General features: G+C 60.0%; 1 protein-coding gene across 11 annotated transcripts in view; it reads right to left on the bottom strand.

Annotated features, from left to right (window-relative positions):
- The window catches only part of ATP2B2 (ATPase plasma membrane Ca2+ transporting 2), a 354,925-nt gene that overhangs the window by 162,346 nt on the left and 174,837 nt on the right, over window positions 1-17,742 (bottom strand). The window contains exon 1 of one of the 11 annotated variants that reach the window (XM_014848164.3): window positions 3,480-3,619. The exons of the other annotated variants lie outside the window; for them this stretch is intronic. The gene's annotated coding sequence lies outside the window, so the exon portion shown is untranslated. Of the gene's footprint in view, window positions 1-3,479; window positions 3,620-17,742 lie in introns of those variants that run through there. 11 annotated transcript variants of the gene reach the window in all.

Raw genomic sequence — 17,742 nt, 5'->3', positions numbered from 1 at the left:
TTGTCTCTGTCCAGGGGGCCTTCTCCCTAAATATTTTCTTGTTTGAGGTTCCCACTGGGAGGGAGAAATGAGCTACAGAGTTGAGAATGCTGGGGCACCTGTGAAGACGCAGCCCCCAGGACCTCCGGAATCCTTGTGGGGGACGCAGGGATCTGCCCCCCACCAGGTGGTTTTTTAGGTCCATTAATGCTCGAGGCCCTCCAGCCTCGAGACTTCCCTTCCTTGCTTCCCCTTCTGACCTTGGCCAATGGCAGCAGCAAGGCACTCAGCTACTCTGGTTCCAGGCCCTGACGCCAGTGACACCTCCGTGCACAGCCCTCCACAGTGCCCAAGGCTCTCAGACCGCTGTGGGCCAAGGCAGGGCAGGGTCAGGCAGGCCCTGGTCACAGACGAGGAGCCTGAGGTGCAGAGACAAAGCGACTTGCCGAAGGTCACCCAGCTGGTCACAGCCAGTCAGGAGCAGAGGCTGGCCTTGTGCCTTCATCCTTTCAAGTTGGACTCGAACATTTGGGAAAACCAGGGCTCCAAACAGGCCCCCTGCTGCTTTGTGCCCGAGAGCTCAGAGAGGTTGGCAAGATCCCCCACTCTGCAGACAGCACAGTGTGACCTTGGACAAGTCCCTTTCCCTGGCTGGGCCTCAGTTTCCCTCTTATAAATGGGCCCAGGTTCCCAGGCCAGGCAAACACAGAGTGCACACATCTGCTTTGGCTTTGTTGGTGCCATCAGTTCCACGGTGCAAAGGGGGCAGAGCAATCGGGCTGCCTGGGACAGGGCCGAACCTGCCTTCACCCACAGGAGACTCTGGACTCTTTCTTGGAGCCTTGCTCAAAATCGCAAGTTCTTGGCCTATTAGTTCCCAAGAAGTTAGCACCTCAAACTGGAACTGGCCTCAGACAGGAGGGGAGGGAAGGGAGGGTCTAAGAGGGCAGCCAGGGGGATTGATGGCTTGCCTTCCACCCCACCTCTGCCATGTTTCAGCTGTGTGACCTTGGGTGAGTGTCTTCACTTCTCTGTGCAGCTTCCTCATCTGTGGCATGTTAATAACAAGGCTGTGGGAGCCCCCACTGTAGTGATGTGTGCAGAGCAATTAGTTCAGCGAATGCTAGCTGGGTTATTATTATTCACCCAAGTGCCGCGACCCATACTTGTGCTGGGTGGGAAGAAAGGGAGCGGGGGCAGGAGGAGAACGAGGGAGGGGTCAGCATTTCAGTCCTCCCACAGCATAAGCCACAGGCAGCTTTTCTGACCTCTGGTCTGGAGAGGACTTTGGGAGATGCTGGAGGGAACCCGGTTCCCAGCTCTCAGAGACCCCACACCGGCGTGTCGGTCTCCTGGTGCCAGAGAAGGGGGTCGGCGGGGCCAGTGCGAGCTCCTGGTAGTCTGGGCCATGGGCAGCAGCCATGCCCCTACCCCCTCCTCTGTCTCTTTCCCAACGCTGGGCAGCCTTTTCTGCAGAACATCAGTAACCCAAGATGGCCCTCCCCTCGGGCCTGTGTGGGGCTGTGGCAGCCACTCGGGAGCCAGTGTCCCTCTGTCCTCATGGGCGGTCCCCTGAGGGGCAAGCCTCTCCCCGGTGCCCACACAGACACCTTTAGTCTCACAGAGGATGCCCAGAAGCTCAGGGGCAGGTGTGTGCACGCAGCATCCGCAGAGGTGCTGCATCTCGGTGCCCAGGCCATCTCTGTAGGTGTGCAACCCACATTCACCTGTGGGCACATTCCAGCGTGCCATGTGCCTGCCAATGCACCGACAGGCATGCAAATGGCATTCAGGACACCACGTGTGTGCTTGTCACTTTCACATCAGGGCCAGCCCTCACATGTGCACATGCCACATTTGTGGCTACTGCAGGGCACCACGTGCAGGCCAATTCACCCATGTGCAGCCTACTGCATTCCCACGTTAGTGCTTCATGCATGTGTGGGCATGCTGCATTCACAGGTGTGTGTGCGTGTGTGTGTGCATGCTGCATTTTGCAGGTGAGTGGGTGGTATGCAGGGATGTGAGCTGTATTTACATGTGCTGGGTGTATCTGAGGGCACGGGCACTCTGTATGTGTGTGTATGATTTGAACATATACGACGCACTACTGTGTGGACTATAGTTGTGTGTGTGCATCTGTGCAAATCTGTGGACACGTATATGCCCAGATACAAATGGGACTGGGTGTACGAAGGTGGCTAAATAACATGGGCCATCGGCATCTTTCCTGGACTCCCCCTGAAGGCTGCGCCCCGAGCAGCAGCCCCTCCCTGCCGCTGCCCCTTCAAGGAAGTTAAGAGGCGGAGGCCCCCCGTGGCCTGTGCCCCGAGCCCCCTCCTACTGCACACGTCAAAGGAGAATTTCTCCGGATAGCGCTCGCCGCTCCTGGAAATGCCCCGCGCGTCAGCTCTGCCTCCTGCCAGCGGTCTGGAAAGCAGTGCAGGCGGGAGCTGAGCCCCTTCTGCACCGGGCGAGGGGTGTGCAGCCTCACACCAGGACCTTCTGCTGGCCGAGCTGGCTTGCCCATTTACCCTTCTGAAGGTCGCACCAGGCCGGGCCTCTGCGTGGGGGCCCAAGACCCCCAGGCCCCTTGCCTGACTGAGGCAGGCCAGCTGCAGAGACCCCCTCCCCACACAACCCTGGTGAGCAGAGGACAGCCGTGCTGTGGAATGGCCACTTGGCTAGAAAGGGGCAGGTGCCCGCAGCAGCCCACCCTTGGGGAGTCCGGAGGCCCCCTGCTGGACTCCCCAGCCCTGACCCTTCAGGGGGCAGAGAGGAGCCCAGGTGCCTGAGCAGAGCAGCCAGAGGCCACCAGGCCGGCCGAGGACCAGGGCTTCCGGGCAGAAAGTGCCAACTCCACCACCGGCGTGACTGCTGCAAAATGGCCCGGCCATCCCATTCCTGTCCGGCTCCTGGCCATCCAGGGGACCCAGGCACCCGGCCCTGCCGCCACACACCCTGGCTGGCCTGACCTGGTGTGTCCTGGCACACTGAAGCCCACCCTGCCAAGGGGACCCTCCGTGGGGGCAGCTTTCCTGGGACCCTGGCCAGGGCGGGCAGGGGGCACCCTCTGGTTCTCTGCATTTCCACGGGACGCGCTCAGCGGGAAGAGAACACTGCCCCCTCCCACCGACTGGCTGGCCCTTGCGTAACGTCCATCGGGGGCATTTGCTGTCCAGAGACTGCCGGAATCTACCTGAGACCCCGGCATCGGCCTGTCCGAGGCCCCCCGCCCGTGTCCCCAGCACCCAGCCCCCCTCCCCAGCGCACGGACCCTCACACTAGCGGCTCCCTCGGCGGCCGGCGGCTCCCAACGCAGCCTCAGCTGCCGCCAGATAAACAAGCCCCGCTCCCACCCCTCCACGCCGCCACCTCCATCAGCACTGAAAAACCCCAACGAAATGAAACAAAATAAAATGGGTGAGGGAGGCAGGGGAGAGCGGAGTGGGGCGCTTTTTATTTTTTATTTTCTCATGCTGGGGGATGCCGGTACTTACTTGGCTACGAAAATCACCACCAATCGGGCACGGGTTCCAGGCGGGCAGCCCCGGAATCGCGGTGCGGCAGCTGGCGCCGCGGCTGAGCCCAGCCAGCGTGCCGGTCCCTCTGCAGACTGTACCATCCTGCGAGCAGGTTGGGGGGGCGGGGGGCGGGGGCGCCGCGCCGGCTTCTAGGAGAGCATCTCGCCGGCGAAACGCGGTCTCAGGGGAGGCAGCGGCCGCCCCTGCCCCTGCACCGCCGCGCCCGGGGGAGGGGCCGGGACGAGGGAGGGGCGCGGGGAGGGCCGTTCTGCTGCGGGGCCCGGGCGCGGGGAGGGAGGGGCGGCGGGTGCGTGGACCGAACCACCACGGTGTTGTTTGCGGTTTTAATCCCTCCCGTGGGATCAGGAGGAACTGAAGCTGGCAGAGTCCCAGGAATATGCCTGCTCCCCGAAGTAGGAGGGAATGTCAAGGGCACGGTGAGGGTCGACTTGGGCCCGCCAGAAGGGAGGGGGTCCCGCGAATGGTGGGAGCTGGGGTGACAGCGGAGAGGGGAGGGTTCTGCTCAAATGGTCCTAAGTGGTCCCCTACTTTCCGGGGGACTTGTTTCGCTGGGAAGGGGCTCTAGTGCCCCCTTCTATTGTTCAGGACACCCCCAGACCTGGGGGGCAAAGTTCACGTGGGGGGAGCAATGGACTCAACACACACTAAACACATCTGTGGCTGCAGGGCCAGCAGAGCAGAGCCGGCAGTGAGCCTCTTGCCGCCATCTAAACACTCCCCCTGCAGCCCCACCTCCCGGCCGGGATGCGCCCTGTCTGCCTGGGGGCCTCAGGTCTGGCAGAAGACCCCCTCCAGGGGCCATTTCTCTGCTCGCAGGGGCCCACTGGCAGGGGTGTCTGCATATATCTTGTGCACCCACATAATCTGCAGGGACATCTGTGGTGAGCTGGGGACTATCGATGCACAGGGGACCCCAGAGACCCCCAAGGAGGGGTCTGCAGGAATAGAATCCCCCAGCCAGGTGCCCACTTCTTCCTGCCTCACCTGCGGCAAACTTGCTGTCCCTTTAAATCCACACTGGTGGGAGGACAGCCCTGGGAGCAAGGTTAGGAGGTCCCAGTGGGCAGAGGGGCTTCGGAAGCCTCCTTTCCACTGCCCTGCCCCCTCCAGAGGGGCACCCTGCTTGGGAGCAGGGCACTGATGTGGAAGGACCTTCAGGACCAGCATCTCAGTGTGGAGGGGGCATGTGTGGGTTGAGGGGCAGGGCTGGGGGTTGCCCCAGGAAGCAGCTCCAAACGGAAGCTGCCTCTTTCCCCCGCCCCCACCCCCTGCCCACTTCTGAGCTGCCCGGCTGAGTGTCCCGAGCTGCCGCTCCATCCCTGGGCTGGCACAGAATATCAATTTGTCTCGTTAAGCTGAAAGTCTGCACTGCACCAAAATCAGAACCCGGCCGGGCAGAGGGGCGGCGGGAAGCCGGGAGCTGGGAGCACGGGCGGCTGGGCCCCTGCCAGCGGGGCCACGCTGACACCCCCTTGCTCTTCATCCCCCCCCAGCCCTCCCAGAGGGTCCCATTCTGCCCCTGGGCCAAGGAGAGTGGCCCCAGTGCAGGGAGGATGCTGAGAAGCTAAGGATGCTGAGCGCCCGGTGGCCCTCGGCTCCATTGGGGCAGGCCAGGAAGGTGCCCAGCGGGGTTCCCACAGAGCAGCCCCGGGGCCCCTCCCAGAGAGGCTCTTGTCCCCCACCAACTGCCCGGGACAAGGAGCTCCCACACTGGCCCCTTCTTGGGGGGTGCAGATCTGGGGACTCCGGGGCCCCCTCCAGGCAAACTTCTAAGTCAGCCCTCACCTCAGGGCTGGGCCAGGCCAGGAGTCCCTGCTCCTCCAGGGGCTAGAGGCAGCCTCTGCCCCCCACGGGGCCAAGTAAAAGTGTCCTGAGAAGGCTAGGGTGAGGGTGGGCCGGAGAGGGCAGAGGCTGAAAGGCCCACTGCCACTCACGTCTGGTCCAAGCAAAGGTGTCAGTGTCAGGAATCCTGCCATCATTACCACGACATCGATGGGGGCAGACCACTTTCTCTGGTTACAAAACAAACGGCCACACAAGGGGCCGGTTATGAGCCTCCATTTCAACAATAATAATCCCTTCCGTGTCCAGCACCCTTTACGGTTGGTAGAGGCCACCTGCAAACCAGTGAATCTCTTGACCCTCACAGCTACCGCAGGCAGCACCCTAGTTACAGACAAGGAAGCTCGTGGGGTTCAGATGCACCAGGTGCCAGGACAAGGGCCTCACCCGGGAGGGGGGACGCCAGACCTGTGACCGAGGCCTGGGCACTCCCAGCCTAGGGTGCCCTGCATGTGAAGGCCAGCGTGGCGTGGGCCATCTGGGAGCCCTCCCTACTTGTCCTCTTGAAGTCCTGAGTCCCACCTGCTCACCTCCCTGTCTGAGCCTTCACCCACAGCCAGCGAACTCTCGGGAGCTCATGGGTTTTGGTTCCCTGAATCTCAGACTAGAACTGGCACCTGGCTACGCTCCCATCTCCTTGGCCTTCCAGGCCTTATGTCCTTCAGCCCCTGCGTCTATACCCCAGTTACAGGATACCCTCTAACCTCGGAGGTGGCCCAAATGTTGACTAGCATAGTTGTAAAGTTTTTCCTTACTCGAGGCCCATGAACTTCTATTCATCCTTTAAAGTCCATCTCAAATGCCCCTTCCTCTGACAGTCCTTGCTGATTCCACCAACAGAATTCGTTCAAGCCTCTGCCCTGCCTCTGAGCACAGCACACTGTGATGGTCTATACCTCTGTCCTCCTCACTGGGCTGTGACCACATCCGTGAGGTCTCTGGCGTCCCAGCTCCCAGCATGTGGTAGGCGTCATCGTAAAGCCTTGAATGAATCTGCTGCTGTGTGATTTCGAGTCATCAAATGCCAGAACAAGAAGGACCCTCAAGGACTCCTGTCTGACTCTCCCATTTTACAGTTGAGCAAACTGAGGCCTCAAGAAAAGGATGGCTTGCCCAAGGTCATCCTGGGGGGTGGAATCTGGCCACAGATGTCTGTCCCCTGTCCTGCCCCCTGTGCCTCCCCTTCTTGCAGCAGACGCACCTGGGCATCTGGCCTGTCTTTCCAGGATGTGTCGGGGGGCAGGGGATACTGGACAGGCAGTGGTGTTGTGAAATCAGACAAACAATGGTGCTAGTGTCGCAACTCCAGGAAGGTTGGAAGCAGCAGGTCAGGGTCACCCACAGGGAAGAGGGGGAAAGGGGCAGGAGGCCGGCCGGGAGGATTACTGAGAGCTGCTGCCTCCAGCGTGGTTTGGCTTATGGTGGACATGGACTGAGGGCGGGGCAGAAGGTGTGAGAAAAGGGTAGGGGGACAGCCAGCTCAGTCTGCTTTTCAAACGGGGTTTAGTTGGCCAAACCACGTTTCTCCCTTGGGGACAGGCCCTGTCCCATGGGGGCGTGGAGAGGGCCACTCTGCCTAGGGATGGGGTGGGAGCTCGGTCCAGTCTGACGGAGGCAATTTGCATAAGGGAGACAGATGAGGTGGGTCCAGACAGGTCTGAGGAGACAGAACTGAGTGCACCCAGAGGTCAGACATGGGCCCTGCCGCTTCCCCTCTTGAGGGAACAGGCACGAGGGCTATACCCACCCTCGCCTCGCCCAGCTCACGGCAGGGGTCCTGGGGCAGCTATTGCCACAAGGAGCTGCTGGCTGGGCCCCTCAGGGGACGAGGAACCATCTCCCAAGGCCCCCCACATCCTCGTCTTGTCTGCCCTCCAGAGATCACCCTCAGAGAGACTGGGCTGCTTCCCATGTTACAGAAGAGGAAATTGAGGCCCGGAGACCTGAAGCACCTTCCTTGGGAGTTCCAGAGCGAGCGAGAGCAAGAGCCAAGAATGGGACGCAGGCCCGCCCCTCGAGCTCTGGGCCCTTCGCTCTGTCCCTGCCTGGAGCTACCCAGGTTCCAGGCGCAGGACTCAGGCTTTCTCATTCCATGACTTCGAGGGGCCATGGCGTTTGCGTGCGGGGGACCCTGTGGCCGGCTCGTCTCAGGTCTCCCCTCCAGTCACGCTGGGGCCCTACCCCCACTCCCACCAAGGTCCACAATTCCCTCAGTCGACCGATCTCAGGCTGAGGTTTTGTGGCCAGAGAGACAGACATGGGTTCAAATCTCCACTCCTTCATTTACCGGCTGTGTGACCTTGGGAAAACGCCTCGACCTCCCTGAGTCCCAGGTCTCTCATCTGCAAAATGGAGACGACAATACCTACTTGGCCGGGCTCCAGCTAACAGAGAATGGCACCTGTCACTAGTAGACAAAACACAGAGGGTCAGAATCGCCAGAAGGCCCCTGGGAAACGCGGTGGGGAGGGGGTTTCTTCCAGCCCTCAGTCTACTGGGGTGTGACGGTTCTCAGATAGGGGGGCTGGGCGGGGCTGGCCTCCGGGACCCTGACAGGCCCAAGCAGCCCTGCTGAGACTCGAACCCAGGTCTCAGTTCCTGGCTCCTCCCACTGGTTCTTGCTCCCCCTGCGAGGAGGGTGCAGGCCTGGCTTCTGGCTAAATCCAGCCGCTATCACATCAACATCCTATCGTGTATCTCATGTGATGTGAGCTTCGCAAAGTCCCGGGACGTAGGTCTTGTTTTTATCCCCGTCTCACAGAGAAGGAAACCGAGGTACAGACAGGGGAAACTGTGCTGCCCAAGGTCATAGAGTGAGTAGGGGAGCCAGGAGGCTCCACCCCAAGCCCAGGGACCCTGTGGGAGGTGGGTGTGAACCTGGGTCCAGGGAGCCACCAGGCTGTGAATTCCCTACAGTTGTGGTATGTCCTCTCAGCCACGCAGGGAGAAAACCTCAGCCGGACGCCCACCCCAGCCGTCCAGAGGGTCGGGCTGACCTTCCGCCTCTCCTCCAGGCCAGAGGCCAGGAACAGGGGTCAGTTAGGGAGCTGGCGCTTGTCCTCCCAGAAGAACAGAGCCTGGGGACCAAGAGCTCCTCTGGAAGGACTCCTAGGAGAGCCTGCCTTTCCCAGGCCTGGGAAACATGGCCTCAACCACGCCACTCTCGGGTTCGAACCGCATGTTAATGCGTGCACACACATACACGCACTCACACGCTCACACACACAGATACTGCCCACTCACACCACGCAAGTGCATGCCTCAGTGTCTTTGCATGCACCATACATTCTGCCGGGGATGACTTCCCTCCCCACTTCTTTGCCTGGAGAACTCCTACTCATCCTTCAACGCTCAGCTTCATCAACCCCTCTATGAAGCCTTCCTTGATTTCACCTTCATCATCCCCATCCCCCAAGAAGAGTTGGTTGCAATTAACCTTTGCATATGCGTCTGTCTCATCCATCAGGATAGGGGAGTCCATGCAGAGAGAGATAGGGTCCCATTTGCCTGTTAGATCCCCAGCACTGGGCACACAGCCTCAATCAATATTGATTGAACCGATAAGTGCAGGTTTATTGAATGAAAAAGCAATTCCCCTGGTGGTTTTGAACTGGTATTTGCATCTCTCTGTGGCTCTGGAAATATTCTCTAGACTCTCTGGGAGGTCCTGGTGTAGGAGTTGCTATTTCCTGAGCCTGTCATTGCCTGGGGCTCCCTCTGCATGCCCAGCTTGGGAAGGAGAGGTGAGGACCCCAGCTTCAGTCACACATCCCTGTCCAGAGATGTCGCAGCTGGGACTGGGATGCCTGAGCTCAGGGCAGGACTCAAGGTGAGCTGAGCACCCAGGGAGGAGCCCCCATCCCAAAACGCTCCCTCCAGCTACCTAGGCCTGACATTTCACCATTAGTGATTCATTTCTTTGGATTATTCAGTCAGCAAATATTTATTCAGCTCTCACTGAATGAGGCACTGTGCTGGGGTCCCTAGTTAACACGTATGTGTGTGTTTTCGCTCCTGCTGGAAGGCTGACTCCCTGGAGGAAGAAGGGGGGTAAACTGAGGCAGTGGGGATGATGAATCCAGGAACGCTAGAAGACGGAAGGGAGTCTGTCATTTGCCGAGCGCCTTCTACATGCCAGGGACCTAACACATGAGCTGTCACTTACTCCTCTCCACTACTCCTGGTGAATTTGGTGTGACCAGTCCTCAACTTAGAGGTGAAGAACAAGCCCAGAGAGGGTGAGTGGCTTGCTCAGGGGCACACAGCTGTGTGGCACAGAACCAAGCACTCACACCTAGCACTGTCTGCCCTGCAGCCTGCCATCTCTCTAGATGTCCCCCTTCTGAGGAGGCCGAGGGGACCCAGCAGGGAAAGAGGGTCCCCAGAAAGGACAGGAGCAGAGGGGTGACCACTGAGAATGCCACAAGGGGAGAGGCCCGCCCGCTGACAGGAAGGCCGGACACGCTGGGGCTGTAACAGGGAGAGGTCAGAGACCAGAGCGTGGCCGCGCTGGGAGTCTGCATGTGGCCGGGCTGGGCCGGAGGCTGCCGGGCCGTGTCGGCTGTCTCGGCCAAGCGCCTCCCTGTGTGCCAATGCACACGTCTGTGTCTGGCACAGACCCTGCTGTGTGCAGAGCCTCACTCCCACTTTGCTGATGAGGAAACTGAGGTCTGCGGGTGGAGGTGACGAGCCAGGATCGCACAGCTGCAGTCAGAATGAGAACTCAGATCTTTCCTGGAGGGCTCCCAGAGGCGCGTGGGGCTGTGGGCTCATCCCTTACAGGGTTCCAAGCAGCCGGGGCTCCCAGAGGAACAGAAGCCCTTGGCCGGTGGCTCAAGCCCATCCCCCGGGACGCAAAAGGGCTCATCTGCCTCAGTCTCCACTGCACCCAAGGGTGGCAAGGGAGTGGGGGTGGGTGCAAAGGGCTCGGGAGCTGGAGCCCCATGGACCAGCTCAAATCCCTCCCCTGACAGCGGCGTGACTCTGGGCAAGGCCCTCAGTCCCTCTGGCCTCAGGCTCCTCACCTGTGTGACAGGTGTGTTGCCACCTGCTGCTCGCTCCTCTGTCTGCTCGTGTCCCACAGATGTCCGTGGACACCGACTACATGTCGGGCTCTGAGCTGGGTGCTGGGGAAACAGCTGTGGGCAGCGAAGCCCAGGGACCTGCCCTCTCGAGGGCTTAGAGACAGACGTGAAATGACCCACAGACCACGCAGATGTACAACAGGGGGTGAGCTCCAGGGCAGGGGCCACGAGCACCGGCAGCCGGAGGGCCAACCGTCTCTGGTAGGAGTGGAAGGGGGAGCGGCAGAAGCTTCCCTGGGTGAGTGGAGACTTGGGGGGGTCCTGAAGGCTGAGCAGGAGGCACTGGGTAAAAGAAGGGGAAAGGAATGGCATGTGAAAAGGCCCTGGGGCCAGAAAGAGCTTAGCAGCTCTCAAGGAATTGAAAGGCGCCTGGATGACTAGACTAGACGGGAAGAGAGTGGGCAAGGGGAAGAGGGGGCGGGGGCCTTACGGACCGAGTTACAGATCTCTGTCCTTATCCGGGGAATAGGAGGAACCTTAGAAGGGTGTCAAGAATTAAATGGGATGAGGAACATAAAGCCCTGGGCGACGGCCTACCCCGTGATGGACTTCCACAATGGCCTTAGGCAGCCCCACCACAGTACCTTTGCACTTTCCACAGGTAACACATTCATTCAACAAACTATGCCTGGGGCAGACTGAGCTGGGGACATGTTGGCAAGCAGGAAAGGGGTCCTGCTTGCACAGAGCCTCGGCTGGAAGGATAAGAGCATCCAGGAGACATTTCTGGAGTCCCATATATGCTGGGAGCTGAGGGGAGCCACCTGCCAGAAGGGTAAACTGAGGCTAGGAGAAGTGAAGAGGCCCCTGTACCCCAGGGTCATGGGTGATTGTGATGAGAGCTGTAGGCTCAGGGCTCTCAGTCTAGTGGTCCCTTTAGGGCCCTAGGCTGCCCCTAACGGTCGCCCCCGCTGAGAGCTGCTGGGCAGAAGTGATGACATGACTCAAATTACAAATGGTGGTACTGAGAGGTGCGTTGATGGAACAACGACCACATGACAGGTGCTGTTTGCGCCCAGAACTTCACATGTTTGGCTCATTTAATTCCTTTCCTTTAAGGTAGTTTGATTATCATCCTCATTTTACAGACGATAAAACTGAGGCACAGTTAGAGGTCATGTAACTTGCCCAAGGAACTCAGATATCTTCTTCACTAGCCTGGTCTGGCGAATGCAAGCCTTGATGGCCTCCAAGTTCGTCCCCACAGGGGCGTCCCACTTTCTCCCCACAGGGAGTTCCCTTTGGGATCTGCCTGAGGAGCTGGGTTATGTGGACTCATGGCTCACGGGGCTGGGAGGCACGGCCGTGCCCCTCCATCAGCCCTACCCTTCCATTTTACAGATGGGGAGCCGGAGGCCCAGAGAGGGGCAGCCACCTGCCTTGGACACACCGCAGCAAGCCAGGGCTGGGAGGCAAATGCTGGTTCCAGGGCAGCCCTTTAACCCTACAAGAAACCCGCCTGTCACCTTGTGGGGCCACCTCGCTCAGAACCTGTCTTCATCAGATGTGGCTCCGAACAGCCTCTGTCCAGGTGCCACGGCCGCCGTCCGGGGAGACCCCGCAGCAGTGGGGACTCCAGGCCTGGGGGGCCTCTCTGCCACCCTCAGTTGGGGGGCTGCCCCCGAGGCTGGGCTGACTCTCTCCCCACAAGGTCACCGACAGGCCGCCCCAGAGTGTGGGCTGAGCACCGGACCAGGAGGCGGCCGAGGTGGGACTGAGTGCCGTGGGCCAGGGGGGCGCCCTGCCATCTGGAGTCCGGCCTCCTCTCCCGCAGCCGCCCTGCCCTGCCCGCTGCATGAGCAACCTCCACAAGGAGACACAAGGAGGAAACGGAGGGGCTTGACAAGCTGTAGGTGGCCTCTCAGACACAAGGGGCAGTTTCTTTCCGGGGCACACAGCAGAGCAGAGCAGAGTGGGGCCCCGGGGTCAAAGAACCCCAGCTCTGCCGCTTACGCTTGGGTGGCCCTGAGCTGATCATGTGGCCAGTCTGAGCCTCAGTTTCCCCATCTGTGAAGTGGGAATAACACCTGCGATTCCGAGAGGTTTGGGAGGCACGAATGAGCGGCCAGCACTTTCAAGTTGTAGGAAATCTGGTCTTTGGTTTCAGACACAATGAGACGGCATCTGAAGATATCATTGGCTCAAAGTGGTGCTCCTGCTCTGTCGGGGCTGTCCCCAACCTCTCACGACCTCCCCCGGCGTGGGCACCATCTCCTCTTGGGCTCTCAGCTGCCAGCTGCACAGAGGAACCCACCCATGAATCACCTGAAAACCCCACCCCACCTCAGGTCCCAGAACCACCCTGGCTGGGGGCCAGGTGCTGTATGGCTGGGGCGTGGGCTCTGAACTCACCCACATCTGGGTTCAAATCCAGGCTCCACCACTCACTGGCTGTGTGACCTTGGGCAAGTCACTTCCCCTCTCTGAGCCTCCGTTTCTTCATCAGTAAGATAGAGCTAATGTCTACCTCAGAGGATTATACTGGGAATTAACTGAGATACAGCGTGGAACATATTCTGCCTGTCCTGTGTTACATGCACAATTAGCAGTAGCTTAAAATGACCCACAAGCCCCTCCTGTCTTGCCTGAAGCGAGCAGGACACAAATATCCTCTCCTGGCTGGCTTGTGTGGTGGCAGTCTTGCCCAGTGACGTTCCAGGGCAGCTCGTACTGGCTCGTGAGAGCTAACTGTGTCCTGGCGATCTCAGCCTGCCTGGGTGGGAGCACGCACAGCCGGGAAACCGGTAAACCCTCCAAGGCAGGGCAGCCCCTCCCGCAGAGCCGTCAGTAAACGCTCACCCGCACACCACGGAGCCCGGGGCAGGACGTCACCCTGCGGCCTGGATGCACCGCCTCACGTGTCTCGGGACCCCACCCCGGCTTTCCCTCCACCTGCCCCGCTGCCCTCGCCCATCCCAGCACCGTAACCAGCTCTCGGGGTTCCTCTCTACCCCTCCCACCACCCCAACCACGGGGCCAGCTGAGGATCACCGCCCTGTCCAATGGGATTTCAGTGTCAGATGAGGTGACCCAGGTGTGGCGCTGCCCTAGAAAGCGTTGGGCACTTATCCTCTCTCTCTCTGCCCCAGTGCCTCTCCCGTGGCCGCGCCCTTGCCAGTCCTCCTCCCGGCAGCCCCCAGCACCCCAGTCACCACCTTCTCGCTCAAACTCGCATCCGGAAGGTTCCACAGCACCAACACCCCCTCCTCTGATCTTCCCACATCCACCTCTTCTCCGGCCCTGTTAGGCCTGCAGGCAGCCAGCGGACTGTCGCACTTGGAGACAGATGGCCCCAAGGGGTTCCTGGTCCTTCCTCCCTGTGTGGCACCGGACAAGCTACTTGGCCTCTCAGAGACTCCACAACAAGGACAGTGACATATATCGGGCTCTCGTCAAGGGTCGGCACCAGGCCAGTGGCTTTACTGGCCCATCTCAGTCCTTATTTCCTCATCTGCAGGATGGGGACAACACAAGTGCCCCCCAGGGAACGGCGCGGCGATCCCAGCAATAGCATCAGTGAGTTGGTTCGCAGACTGCAGAGCGCCGTGCGAACGCTGTGGTTCTACTCGAAAGGGCAAGGCTTGTTTAGATCTATGATTTTTAGATGTGCTTTTAAAAACAAAGCCACAGCCCCGGGCACGTTATTTATAGCCGGCTCCCGTACAGGTTTCTATCATTCCTCGTCAGCTGGGCTACGGTAACAACAAAGGTCACGGCTGCTCTTGCCTCTCGGAGCGACCTGCAAAGAGGGCGGCTTTCCAGTCACTGCCTAGCCAGATGGGCGCCCGCCCGCCCCGCCCCGTGGCGCTGAGATTCTGGGACTCCTCCCCAGGTCTCGCTGGCCACGCGGAGGAGGGGAGGGGAGGAGAGGAGCTTGGGAGTCCTCTTCCCCAGCCCGGGGAGGGAGGTGGTGGTGGGACAACCACAGATTGAAGGGTGGGATTCTGGCCTTGGCTCCGTGAGTGTGGGCCTCAGTTTCCCCATATTCAAAAGGAGAGGAGCAGAGTAAGTAGGCACGGAGAACTTCCCGCCCGTCCTAAATGCAAAGATGCTCTTTTCTCATTTCCATTTCCTCCACTGTGCACCACTGCGGACGAACGCCCGTGGTCCCTGATAATGACAATCACGCTGACAATGCGAATAATCAGAGCCAACATCTGTGTGCTGACGCCACGCCCGGCGCTGGGCTAAGGAGACCTTAGGTGGAGTGAACCCACTGACTCCACACACCACCCCTGGGGAAGGAAACACCGTGCCCATCTGACAGGCGAGGAAGGGATGGAGCCCGAGGGTGAGGCTGCACCCGGGCCGTCTTGTACTGGCGGCGATGGCGGCCTCCAGCAGTATCTGCCTCCCGGACGCGTGCTGGGCACCAGGGACCAAGCCGGGCACAGCAGGTGGGAGGGCAGACACACCCAGGGCTTGCTTTTCCCATCTCGGAGGGAGTGATGGTCGCAGTGTGGAGAGGCTCACATAGTGTGGGGAGTGGCGGTGGGTGGATGAGGGCCCGGGGCAGCCCGGAGGAGGAGGCCTCCATCGGGCCTGTGGAGGCTCCAGTGGGGAGCTCACTGCACCCGTTCCCTGCCCGTCGAAGCGGGGAGGGGAAGGCGACCCAGGTGTGGGCACAGCCAGAGTGGAGGCAGGAGGTGCCAAGTGCCCGGGATATTTGGGGAATGGCTGGCTGCAGGGGGGGGTGGTGGGAGTCGCGGAAGGCGACCGGAGCCCCGCGGCAAGGAGGCCAGTATTTCGCCTGTGGGCCGGGAGCCCCAGACCTCACGCACGCTGTTTGCCAGTCCCACGCGTGCTGCATATCCTTCACATTCTTCCTTAAATCAGCTCCCTTTTAAAACACTTGCACACCTACTTGGTATTATCTTGAGCACCCAGAGCCACGAGATCATGGATTTGCTTTGCCAGTAGTATTTTTCTCCTAACACATTAAAATAAGTGCACAGGAATGAAAATAGAAAGGATGTGCTTGTTCCCACCCCAGAACGGGCCCGGGTCTGCCCTGCGGGAACCGCCGCTGTGGCCTCGGCCAAGGGTGGGTTTTGGGGAGCTGCTCTGATCTGGGTTACAGAAGGATTTCTCCGTGATTACAAGAGGCAGGGGAGGCATTCCTGGGGTCTGCTGCCTTCCCCAGGACAAGGGCTGGGGCACCAGAGTGACCCAGCTGAGCACCGTCCGTCACCCTCCTCCTCGGCACTGCTCTCCGGCTTCAACTGAGCCCGGGGAGCTCACTCCTGGATACCTTCCTTTCCCAGCCCAGAGCCGCTGCGGCCGTTCTGACCTCAATGACTAGCACACATTCCTGGCCTAGTTAGCAAGCCCCTCGTCTCTCATATTTATAGCCACCTCCCGACTCCACCGCACCTCCGAGGGAGGCCTGGCCCTGCCTTCGCCGCCCCGCGCTGCCCCGGCCCCACTTGTCCCCACAGGCGCTGTCGGTCCTCCTCTGAGAGAGGGGGGTGGAGCAGGGGACTTCACCCCGGTGACCACGGCCATTGGCTTCTCCTCCTGAACCCCGTTCATAAAATGGGAGCCAGCGTGCGGCCATGCTGGGCTGCGGAGAGTCCGTGAGATCCTGGTTCTGAAACACGAGTCATGACTAGCGCTTGGGGAGCCCCAGCTGTGCGCCAGGCCCTGATCTAAGCACTTGGCACACAAACTCATTTAATCCTTACAACAATTTTATGAAGGATGTACTATTGTTATCAGGCCATTTTGCAGAGGAAGAAAGTGAGGCACAGAAAAGTTAGGTAACTTGCCCAAGGTCACACAGCCAGCTGGGATTCAAACCAGACTCCAGAATCTACATACCAAGCACTCAGCTGAACTTGGCGCAGAGTGGGTCCTCAGCCACTCAGTGGATCCACCCCCATTTGGTCCCTGCCTTTGGGGTCTCCGTAGTCAGCTGAGCATGTCATCTGCTGTCTGCAATCAAGTGGCTGGGGTGGGAGCGAATACTGAAGGCCATGCGCTGGTCTGGGGCATCAGCCCCTTCGAGGAAGTCAGAGAGGACTCGGCTAATGAGGGAACAGAGCAGGGAGGGGCCGAGAGTCACAGTGGGACTTGCATCAAGGCGCCCCTCTTTACCGAGGGGAATGCTGAGGCACAGAGAGAGGAAGAGCAGGCCGTGGCGGGGAACCCTTGGCTCCCCCCGCCCCCCACCCATCTCTGACCTCTCTGGCCCTCGCATCTCAAAGGGGAAGACGTGGAATAGACATATTCATGTAAAGCCTTTAGGGACGCAGCCACCCTGTCCCGTGAATGTGCACGGCTACATTCGGGGACTCCTAGAGGGACAAGAGAACCGACACCATTTGCCGTGTACTCTGCACAAAGCACTGGGCCAGGCTCTTTGCAGTCACTTGTTCATTCAACAAACTCAGTCCGGCACTTGCTCCACGCTGGCTGCTTTATATGTTATCTCATTTAATTCTCAGCAACTCTGCGAGGAAGGCACTATCATCACCAGATGAGGAAACTGAGGCCCAGAGAGGCAGAGACCCCTGCCGAGGGCACTCACCCAGGAGGGGCAGGCCTGCGACCGAAGGCTGGAGTTTTGCTCACGTCACACGACTGCTGGTGGAGGATGTGGGGGCGTCGGCACGGTGGGGTCTCGAAGGAGCACCCGCCCCCTGCTTTGTCTCCTCACCCTCCTTTCTCGAGCTGCACAGGCCTGGCTGTACCCCAGTCTTTCTGGCCCCCAATCTGATCCCACACGGTCCCCCTGTCCCGTCTGGCTGCTCTTCCTAAAATCAGCCCTAAGATGGAAAACCCTGTCCTCAAGCACGAACGAGGCTCCGAGCTGTGGTTCCAGGATGCTGCAGCGGAAAACAGGTGTCGGGCTGCTCGTCCTCAGCCAGAAAATGGATGGCCGACCCCGATTTAATTAGCTTTTCCTTGCAATGACTTAGGGAAGCCTGTAATTAGCTCAGGGGCCCCGAGGGAGCGGCAGGTGTGGGAGCCACACGGGAGCCGGCGGTGAGGGGTGGGTGGGTGCGTGGGGCTGGATTAAGCGCAGACTCCCGCTCTTGCCAGGTATGGAGGCTGGGTGAACCTCTTGCTGCCCACGGAGGGGGGTTGGAGAGAAATCCTATATGAGCGCAGAGAAAAAGATGGGGGCTGGAGAGGCCGAGAGCGGGCTCGGAGATCGTGCCTTTACCTTCTGATTTATAGTGGGCCAAACTAAGCGACTTCCGCAGGCAGCGCGTGACCACAACTCATAGGGTGGCCTTGAGGCTGCATTGCTGCAGAGAAACTCTCCAAGGGCCTTGCAGATGGCTGTG

This window comes from Equus asinus, chromosome 21 (assembly GCF_041296235.1).
Source record: "Equus asinus isolate D_3611 breed Donkey chromosome 21, EquAss-T2T_v2, whole genome shotgun sequence".
NCBI lineage: Eukaryota > Metazoa > Chordata > Mammalia > Perissodactyla > Equidae > Equus > Equus asinus.
The sequence above is the reverse complement of the archived record's forward strand: the minus strand, read 5'-3'. Positions and strand labels throughout refer to the sequence as shown.